Source organism: Strix uralensis, chromosome 4 (genome assembly GCF_047716275.1).
Source record: "Strix uralensis isolate ZFMK-TIS-50842 chromosome 4, bStrUra1, whole genome shotgun sequence".
Lineage (NCBI taxonomy): Eukaryota > Metazoa > Chordata > Aves > Strigiformes > Strigidae > Strix > Strix uralensis.
Window position 1 is genome coordinate 73,812,148 of NC_133975.1, and position 11,404 is coordinate 73,823,551.

The following is an 11,404-nucleotide window of genomic DNA, read 5'->3' on the forward strand; positions in this document are numbered from 1 at the left end:
TGAGTGGGAAGGGACTGAAGTCTCTTAAAGCTCACTCTGCTGTTGAATACACACTTTCCTCAATGCTTTCCTGGCAAATTTTTAGGTACTATAGAAACAAGTGAGTTAGACTAGAATACCTTGCAAATCTTTCGTTATTAAAACCTCATGAAAGTAAGTGTATAATACTAACAAATCAAAATAGGAGCCCTTGACCTGTGTTTTGCACTCACCTAGCAGGGGTGTATATGACTGAATAAAACACAAGACACTGGAAAAGCAGGCTTAGTGTGTATATATCCATATTTTATCTCTTTGCACCCCTATCTCCTCCTTTTCATTTTGAATAATGACCAGGGCTAGGCTGAATCTAAATGGGAAATCCACGTTCCAAAGAAGCAATACAATATTATAATTTAAAAATCAGTTTGTTAGAGTTGAAAGCTGGAGGGGCATTAGACAGAAACAGCCTGGAGAGAGTCAAAGAGAGAGGCTGTCTTTAACACAAGAAAGGATTTGGGAACTTTCTTTTAACATCTATGTTCAATGCAGTCTTGTAGAAGTAGTCTTTAGAGACTAAACTTTTCCTCCAGTTGTAAGAGCAACCATGTACTTCTAGGAATTTGTGCTGAACAGGGATTCAGCTATGCAGACAGTGCAAGGTGTGCATGAGAGTTCAGACACAGCATAAAGCTTGTGCAGGACTATCTCCTGTCGAAAATCAGAATAGCCTGTTTTCTTTGTTCCAGTGCTGTTACTGGCTGCAAACAGGTGAAAAATACAAAAATTTCTACATTGCACATGAGTGTATCTCCAGTGGTGCAGATATACTGCCAGTCCAACATCGTTTTTATGGAGGGGTGTTACAGCCTCTTTTGCCTTGAGTAAAATAGTTTTTCTTTAGACCATAAAGGTTCAAAATCACGCATGCCAGTGTTATGAAAGTGGCATTCACGCTGTCTGGAGATGATGCTCGGAGAACCTTCATACTACAGTAGGCTCACTCCACACATGGCAGGGAGATTTCGAACAAACCTGTACTCTTTATTTGTGCCTATAATAAAGTAATTAAAAATCAATTAATATGCAGAAAAAATGAAGCAATATAAGGCTGTGGTTCTACATTAAGTAATATAAAATCTGTGCATACCGGATTTCCTGGCAGTAAAAAATTTGATCTGTATTGGCATGAGCACACGACCGCATTTTTATTGAATCAGCCAGAGCATATGTTACAGTGTTTATGCAGATTTTATGCCAGCTTTCTGTCAGTTGAGGAGGATAAATTATGCCTAATCCAACATAAAGTTAGAGTGGTACAAACAGATAATATCTCATATGATGGGAACTCTGCTGGGACGAAATTATTTCTTCAAGCTATTGACTATCTCACAGAATGATAGCCTACCACCCTAATATGCTGTAAACCCTATGTAGTCCTTAGACAAATCTTTTTCAAGTCAGAGCATGTCTATATCTGATTAGCTGTAAGTAGACTGACGATTTTTTCTTCAGAGGGAAAGAAGGGGAGAGTCACAAATTCAAATTATATTACATACCTTAGGCAAATGCAGAAATGTTTCAGAATATGATTTGTATATGAATCTCAAGTGTATTTGTGTAAATATAAATGATGAGATGGGGAAAAATTAGTTGTACTGATAATCAGGAACATAATTCTTGAAATTATGGGGTTAGGTTTGGGCCCATATTATAAAAGAAAAAGGATTTGATTTTCTGCTTCCTGTCATGTTTCTTCTTTTAAATATGCAGCTCCTGTGTCATATTATGGATCCTTGGCATTTCATTCTGAAGATGAATTGTCATGACACTAGTCATTGGAGGTGAAGATAGTAAACAAGAACATTACAGTGTGAACCAGGTGATTTTTGAGATTTCCTAAGTCGAAGGGCCAAATCCGTCAGTAGGTGCATACAGGTTTTACTATTAAGATTTTACTGGAATTTTGTTAATTGTCATTTAGAATTTATGAATTTACCTCTGTCACTGTAGTATTGTCTGTCTTTGGTATTGTAAGCAACTGCAACTCAACATTCAATGACAGTACTGCTTAACATTGTTCAGGCAACAACCCTGGCTACCCATTTCTGCACCTGCACTGCAGTCGTTACTAGGCTAGCACAGCAATTTTTTTGGCTGCAGAGTGGATCAGTCCATGGAACTGAATTAACTGAAGAATAGCAGGGATTATGAAAGCTGACACTGAATTTTTTTTTTCCTCCAAACTACATAGTGTATGAAAACAAATGGAGCTGGGCACTTACAGCAGACCTGGCAAAAGGGTATGGTGGTGTGGCATAAACTGAAAGGATTGTTCCTGACAAACTCAAGGTAATAGCATACCTGTACCTCCATTCCAGGCAATAAGTTAAAGTAGAAACAGGTATCCTGATGTAGATGCAGTCATATGAATACAGAAATACTTTTGAAAAGTACAGCATGTACTGGGGGCTGTTAAATCAGCTTTGTTCTGGTATGACTACATCTATACCAATTGTACTGGTATAACAACATTAATAAAAATGTTCTCCTAACTGACAGAGTTACACTAATAAAACTTTTACAGGTACAAGACCCCTAAAAATTGGAATCATCAATAAATAGCACACCCATCTAATGTAAACATTGCACACCCCAAATTCAGCAAGAATTCCTATTATGCAGATCTTAGTTAGGAGTTTGTAGAGCTATAATTCTGCTACAGTAGCACTTTGGGAGAACACTAAAGTTCCTTTTTAGAAGTTGAAGAGCCATTCCGTTTTCTTGATACATTCCAGTGAACTTTGCAAAATTATCCTTGGCACAGCTGAAACATCTTTTAGCATTCTTCTACTACCGTTTCTTCTACCACTACCACCTCTTCAAAGCTTATGTTTGTTCTCAGAATGGGACCAGATTGTCTTAGGAGATTGGTGTGTTCAGTACAGTTTCCTGTGGAAGAATAACCTAGACTCTTGGCAGCATACCACTATTCAATTCATACAAAGCACCCACATCATCTACTCTAGGCGCAGGCTTCGGCTCTTGACCATTCTGATGTAATCTGTACTAGCAGTGCTATTTTAGCTGCAATCACATTACATTATATGCAAGTACTAAATGTATACAAGAAGATAACTTAAAACATGCTTTGGGGTTGAATTTTGCAAAAAGCAATGCTTCGTCAAAGTTCACGAATAAAAAACATTTCCAAGAGAAAGTTCATTAAATATGCTCAGTTGAGCTCTGATGATACACAGCATTTTGCTACATATGTAGATACTTAATCCAAAATGTGATTTGTGTATTTGACTTATTTGACTTCCACCTGCAAGAGAAACAACAGCCAGCCTGTGTGTGATTACACCTGGGACCAGTGAATGGGTCCAGCTACTTAGCAGCAGATGTTATAGAGGCATTCTATTAAATATAGGCTGTTCTGGATGCTCAGAGACTCGGGAGTGACCACAAATCCTAAAGCAAACTACTGAAGACTGTTGAGTATGGTTGGCCCAGATACTGCAAGGAGAGTCTGGTCTCCTTGAATGATAGGGCCTGTTAATTTGTGGTAAACCAGGTGGAAACGAGAGTGGTATGAGAAAAACATATGATTTCTCCTGATGCAATTTCTTATAAAATAATGGCAAATTTGTGTAATACCTTTAAATATTAAAATAATCGTTCATTTCCTCTTATACTCTTACTTCATTATAATACTCATGTAACTGTACCTACATAGGAAATTATTTTTATATTCCCCCACCTGCCATGCACATAGCTTCCACACTTGTGTAAACAACCTGCTTTTGTTTGCCACACTGAAGTCACGGTGGTTGGATTAAATGTTAAAATGTTATTTTACAGCAAGGTTTACTATATGTACACACATCTAGGAGACAGCATTTTGCTCTAGCTCTCCTTTGTGCTTCCCATCAGTGCTGTGCTGAGGTCCTAAGTCTTCTCACTCTATGGGAGAGGCAAAAGGACAGGAAAGACTAGAATTCAAACTTTTTGTGGAACTTGTGAATTGAGCTGGGTCACAGTCAGGCTTCACACAACATCACATTAGAGCAAAAGACGTGAAGATATCCAGAAAGAAGAGAATTGATACGTGCTGGGCCTTTAGCAGTATTCAAACTAAATAGGATATTTTTAAAAGACATTGACAACTTACTCTTCTGCTTTGGACATGGACAATGTGGAAGAGAATAGTGTGGTGTGACTGAGGAATGCTTGTATAACCATGTCTCCGAGGGATCTTTGGTACACAGAAATCTGATCCCTCAGGTATGGACGTAGTTCTGTGTTCCTCCTCCTTCCTCCCAGTGACCCTATTGCTGGCTGGTCTTCTGCCAAAGAAATACTCTGGCTGTAAGCTGCACAGTGAAAGAGTTTGTCAAGAATCATTGATCTTACCATTGTAAGATACTGGTGTAAATGTGATGTGTACACATAGTATTTATTTTCATTCCTGTAATTTGTTAACATGTTTTCTGATGTGAATTAGCTTTTGTGAATGCTGCTCACCTCTATTTAATTTACTATCATCCTTACATGCTCCAAATGACAGTTTCTTTTCCAGTAGTAAGCCAGGAAGCCACAAACTTTTTTCCCTCTTTCATTCAAAGTTCTCTCTTCAGCCCTCTAGGCAACTGCCAGTTCTTAACACAAATGATGACCCCTAAGAGCCAGCTGATTTGCCAGTAGTTTCTGCAGTGAACTAGCCACCATTCTTTATACTTCCATGCCAATCATATCAGCCTCCAGAGAACATGCCCTGTCATCAAAATGTGTATCAGTAAGAACATTTTGATCACACAAGAAATAATTCATCGTTATACAGTAATGTCTATAAAACCTTACCCAATGCATTTTTTTAATCAGTAAATCCTAATGAACCTTTTTTAGATATAAATCTTTTTTTTAAAAAAACCCTTACATTGCACTAGTAAGGCAGAATGCACAGAAACATTTTGGACAACACAATTTATAATTATCTACAATTATAATTCTTATGCTGTTAACTCCCAGTGTGGTTAAATCTCATTGCACAGCAATGACAATGACACCTAATTTAGGATTTGCCCACAGATGATAGAAAAAGAAATTCCCCAACAAAAAAATGCTTGAAAAGCTTCTAATGCAAGGCAAAACCACTTTCTGATTTCTTGAGGAGGTCTCAAGACCTACCTCAAGAAAATGAGTATAATAATGTTCTTGTAAACAAGGGGTTTTTTTCTTTTTGGGAACATAAGGCCTTATACCTATCACAAGACTTTAACCCTCTAAATGATTCCTGAATTACACTTAGTTATGGCCTTGTTTTCCCTATGTCAAAGCTTCACATGAGCTCTGTAGTGTTATAAGTAATATTAAGAAAGAGTGAGAACATGCCCTGTGCCACAAACAAGCCCCCTTTTGCCTCACTGCTCTGATGCAACTACTAACAGTATCAGAGCTATGGACATTTCCTTAATTTCCAAAGCATATGAAATAAGAGGTGAGAAAAGACATCCACAATCTGGAAAGGGACTCAAAAAACCCAAATCAACACTTCTTTACTACTATAAAAGCTGAAAATTGGACAGTAACTCTTCACCTTTCCGGTTTTGCTTCTAGGCTCTGAGCTTCTCAAACCCACCTGTATTATCCAGCGCTTACATGGCAAACTTAAGTGGGGAATTAAGATTTTCTTAAAAAAGGAAATTTTTTTGTGACCTTATGAAACATTAAAAGAAACAAAAAAATGAAACAAAAAAAAATTAAGAAAGGAGAAGGTCAAGAGAGAAAGAAAGAAGACATTGGGGAAATGGATAAGTGGTAGAAGGATAGGCTGAGAGTTTGCTTGGACTGCTGTTTGGCCTTAATCCTGAGTGTTACCCAGTTTAAACCATGTTGCTTTTTGCACTTAGAACTTCATCAGAGTCATGGACATGGTGCTCCTTGGTCATAAAATCACAGAATAATTTAGTTAGAAGGGATCCTGGAGGTCACTTGGTCCAACCTCAGTTTAGAGCAGGGCCATTTGAGATCAGGTTGATCAGGGCCTTGTCCTGCTGAATTCTGAATATCTCGAAGTGTGTTGGGTTTGTGTGTGGTGGGTTTTTTGGTATCAGGGGAGGGGGATACAGAGGTGGCTCCTGTGAGAAGCTTCTTGAAGCTCTCCCAACCCCCAAGTCAGACCCACCTCTAGCCAAGGCCGAGCCAGTTAGCAACAGCGGCTGCGCCTCTGTGATAACATATTTAAGAAGGGGAACCTGGCAGGAGGACGAGTTGTGAGGGGGATACCTATGCAAACACCGAGGTCACTTGAAGAAAGGAGGAGGAGGGGGAGATATGCCAGAGCAAAGACTCCCCTGCAGCCTGTGGTGAGAGGGCAGGCTGTGTCCCTGCAGCCCATGGAGGTCATCGGTAGAGTAGATGCCTAGCTGCAGCCTGTGGAGGACCCCACGTTGGAGCAAGGGGCTGCACCTGAGGAAGGCTGGGACTCTGAGGGAAGCCTGTACTGGAGCAGTCTGTTGCTGGAAGGACTGCAGCCCACAGGAGGGACCCACACTGGAGCAGTCTGTGAAGAGCTGCAGCCCGTGGGAAGGACCCACATTGGAGAAATTCGTGGAGGACTGTCTCCTGTGGGACGAACCCCACGCTGGAGCAGGGGAGGAGTGTGAGGAGTCCTCTCCCTGAGGAGGAAGGAGCAGCAGAGACAACGTGTGATGAACTGACTACAACCCCCGTCCCCTGCCCCCCTGCACTGCTGGGAGGGGAGGAGGTAGAGAAATTGGGAGTAAAGCTGAATGCAGGAAGAAGAGAGAGTGGGGGGAAGGTGGTTTTAAGATATGGTTGTATTTCTCACTGTCCTACTCTGATTGGTAAATTAGTGGTGGTGGTGTTCAAATTAAATTGATGTTCTTTTTCTTCCCCAATTGAGTTTGTCTTTTGCCTGTGACCAAAACTGGTGAGTCACCCCTCTCTGTCCGTATCTCCATCCTTCAGCCTTTTGCTTTATTTTCTCCTCCCCATCCCTGAGGGGGAGGGAGTGAGCAAGCTGCTGCATGGTGCTCCATTGCCCTCTGGGCTTAAACCAGGACGTCAATGATAGAGTCAGTAGACACCCTTGGACAACTTGCTCCAGTGTTTGACTACTCTTGTTATGAATTTTTTTCCACAATAGCTGTTCTATCTGTCCTACAATCTGTCTATCCTACTATCCAATCCATGACCAGGAGCATTCTAGAAAGTAATTTTGGCTCTTCTTCAGAATCTGCTGCTCTTCCAGTCTTGGACTTTGATGTTAGGGGAGCACAAAGGGCAGGAAATTGCAAGCCAGGACACTATAGAGTTAGTTTGTGAAGCCTTCTGGTGTTTAACAGCCAGACATGGTCTTAGCACAGCTCCCATGAGGAACTGATCTGAGGAGTATCTTCTGCTGTAGTTAGTCAGGAGGGTCAAGGTTTGCACATGTACTTCTGTGGAACCCAAATTTGATGTTTTACTTTTGTTTTCCCTTAGGCTTGTGATTTGCAATCAGGTGCTAAGAACACTGCTGTTTCTCCAATCCCTGCTTGGCTCCCAGAAGGGCAGGCAAATTCCCTCACAAACACTGGGAAAGGACAACTGGTGCCTCAGCTTATTGCAGTACATAAAGTCATGGACCGTAGCCCTGGAGCTGGCCAATGCACATGCAGGTACGCAGTGCCAAGACGGACACAGTAGAGGTATTGTTCCATGCACAGTTTTCCCAGCAGCCTGTTTTAAGGCGTTCCCAGGACCCACCTCAGCTACCAGCTGTTTGTTTCTGACACCCTTTCAGCTGTGCCAACACAGCTGTTTATGTGTATGTTTGGGAACTGAATCATGAGACTAATTCAGGTTAAACTGCCTAACAATGCTTTTTTTCCCGATTGTTTCTTTAATACTTGTTTAATTCCCTGGGCCTGATTTGCAGTGTGGCCTTACAGACGGTTGTGTTGATAAAAGTCATATGTCTGTCAAGAGAACAGGACAGGCAGGAAGGAAGCAAAAATTGTTGGAAGTACCTTAAGTCAATGTTGCTCCCAAAGGCAATGTATCTTCAAACTTACAGCTTTGTGGTGTTGCTGCTGACAGCAGAGCTAAGCTGTTGCTGTTGCTCAGAGTCCAGTGTCCATCTCATAGTCAACCTCAGCAATGTTGACACATCCATAGGTATACTCGTATCAGTTTGCTCATCAGCAGTGATAAACTAAAGGTTAAATTAAAAGAATATAGTTGCCAATTCTGCACTATGGATACCTACTAACTTGAAGCCTAATAATCTTGCAACATCTTCTGTCAATTCTCATGGTCTCCACAGTTCAGTAGAAAACACTTTCCAGAGTGGCATTGAATGAGGTGCAGTTTTACTGTACACTTAATCCAGAGCAACCACAGGCAGCCAGTGGAAAGTCCCAATTCTACCCTTCACCCAAACTTGTGTACATCAAGTGGTGGCATCTCTTCTCTTGCACCAGATCCAATGGTCATGCAGTGGGAGTTCCCTTTGAGAATCCGATGGATAACATATTTTTTTTGGGTGGGAACACTGGCCTAAATTGAAGGGATTAGGAAAAGCAGAGGTAATGAGCTAATTCTTCAGTGAGGATGTAGCTACAGAAACACTCAGAAAGGGATCCCTCATAACCTTGTGAAGTTTTTTAGAAGGAATTCCTTGCTCTTTGCAAACCTAGTGCTGCTGAATTTGCAAAGCAACACTCTTTGGAGTTGTGGAATAGAATCTGAATTAACAGTGTATTTAAAACTGAATTCTCATTTAAATTTTTATGTTAATTTTAGTCTGCCACTGATGTCACACAAGTGTACAGCAGGAATCATTTTACTGAAATCACAGACACTGCTGTGTCCCTTGTGAAGTAATTTTTACCTGTATAAAATACATATGAAATGTTACCAAATCAAGTCAGCATTTTATGTCCACTTGACACTTGTATTGCAGTGATGTAAATTACTGTAATATGAGGCATCAGTGAATAAAATTGCACTAGAATAGAAGTCTTGTGTCAGAATCTGATCCCATATAAGTGTTTTGTACTGTTGTTTTAATGGAACATTGCAAAATTGAATAATCATTAGTAGTCCTGCCAACACTTTAGCATTTAAAAGGTCCTATTTTCCATTTCCCCATAGTCCCTTTATGCTACTCCATTAGTTTAAAAAGGCCGTAAAGAGAGCACATTTAGCCACTTGGGAATATTTTCATTTCTGTGTTACTCTTGCCTTTGGCATAGTAGATATGTTAGGTTGTGACTGAGGAGAAAGGGTCATGGCTGGCCCGCCTCTCTTTCCAGCTATTCTTGGTTGCTGGAACAGCTCCTAGGGGCCCCAGGCTGCCAATTGTACTAAAATTGCTGGTAGCCTTAAGACTATTCAAGGAGTAATTAGCTACCAAATGTGGGTAATTGTGACAGAGTCTAGCTAATACTGCTTGTGTCTGAACAGACTAATTAAAGGCTGCACACATGAGAAGAAGAGAAAAAAGCCTCTTATTTTAAGGAAAAGAATTATTAAGAGAGAAAATCTGATCTAGTATTAAAAAAAAGTTCTGTTCCTTCTAGTAGGATCCTTGCAGTTTTTGATAATTAAAATTGGAAGATGAAGCACAACTACAGATTTTAAATCCTTTCACTATGGTACACTTCATACTCTGCTTTTGATTTAATAAAAATCATTTTACATTTTTTACAAAAAGGTTGTTTAGTGAAAGGACATTTAAAAATTGTTCTTGCCTATGAAAAATCAGGAGTTCGATTTCAGCTGTCAGAGACATCTCTAATTTAAAGAAGCCCAGTTGGAGATATAACATCACGGGTATGTAAGTTCTGTTTCTCCCTCTGAACAAAATGAGATGGGGGAAGGGGAATAATCTTCTGCTGGTCTGACAAGACTACAGTCCTCCATGCATCAGTATAGCTGTGTTTGACATAATTTGTACCTGTGCTCTTCCCTTCTGCTGCTCCTACAATCAGTTGTGAGTAGTTCCATTCCACCCCATTTATGTAATGTGTGTCTTCAGTGGTACTTAGATATTTGCTAATGTGATCATAAAATCTCGCATCTCAGCTAAATTTTCTATGCCTCTAGCTGTGCTGCAGAAAACAGCAGATTTCTTAACTGCAGGAGTCCCATAGATAGCTGATTATATCTACTTCTTTCTCTAGTCTGAAGTAGATCACAATTAGAAGAGAAGAACCAGAATGAGGCCCTTGCAAGAGCAGCGGATTCAGAAGAAAGCAGCTTCCTTTACTTCCTCCTGCCCAGCTAAAACAGTTTTTTAAAACACTTAATTGTATTCTAAGATGCTGCGGTATTGTAAATACCCTCTCAGCCATTCTTAGGATGCCATAGCGCTTCCCAGCCACCAGCCAGCCGCCTGGCCACCCTCAGCAGTCTTTGTTTCTTTCTCAGACTTAGACCTGTAAAACGTCTCTCTGATACGGCAAACAACTTGCAGTGTCCTGCCTTGTGCTTTAGCCGTAACCGCTAAATTTGGGATGTTCTCTGTCTGTCTTTCTCCTTCAATCCTGATGGATTTGCTGTAAGCCAAATTTAAGATGTAGTACTCTGAAATACACAAATTATCTCATTAAATACAGCAGAACTGCATCAGGCTTGGTAGCTGTTAATGGCTGTAATCAGTGACCAAATGTAGAGTCCCAAGCTGCCCATTAATGTTAACTTTGCTAAGGTGACAGGTAGAAAAGCTGTACTTATATAGAAAGCAAGCCAGGTCCTCTTCTAACTGCAAAGGGGAACGAGCCATGCTGTCTTGGTCTGTCCAGAGAGCAGAGAACAGGGAACTGGCCCACGTATGCAAACACTCTGCAAAGTTCAAATCTGATTGAATTCCAGACATTTTACAGCCAGGTATACAGGTGTTACCTCATTATGGCAGCTGCAATTCCTTTTTTATAGACTGCTTCAAAGAGCAGCTCATATGGCCTAGTCTCCCTCTTTAAATATCTTACTCTCTGTTGTGAAAGTGGATTAGAAATAACATATTGCAACTGATCTTCATTCTCCAAAACAAAAGGAAACAAAGCTCTGTTACTGAATACAGTCTTTAACTAGAACAGGCAGTTTATGATTGTCTTTTCAATGCAAATCTGGTGATCAGCAGAGTTTGTGGCTAATACTTGCTCTTTTCTTCTGTATCCTGTCTATCAATTTGCACTTGGGAATTCACATAAGTGAGATGTTCTGCACTGATGTGAGAGCTCCCATGGAAATGTGAGGACATGGTAGCTGATTCTCCTGCTCTTTGAACTGAGAATTTGGGTGACCTGACTAGCAAGTCATAAAAAGACTCTTAGGTAAAGAGTAGCAGTGATACTGGTTTAGCAGGACAGTCCAATCTGAAATAGTCTTCAGGTTGCTTTAACTGGTTTTAAGG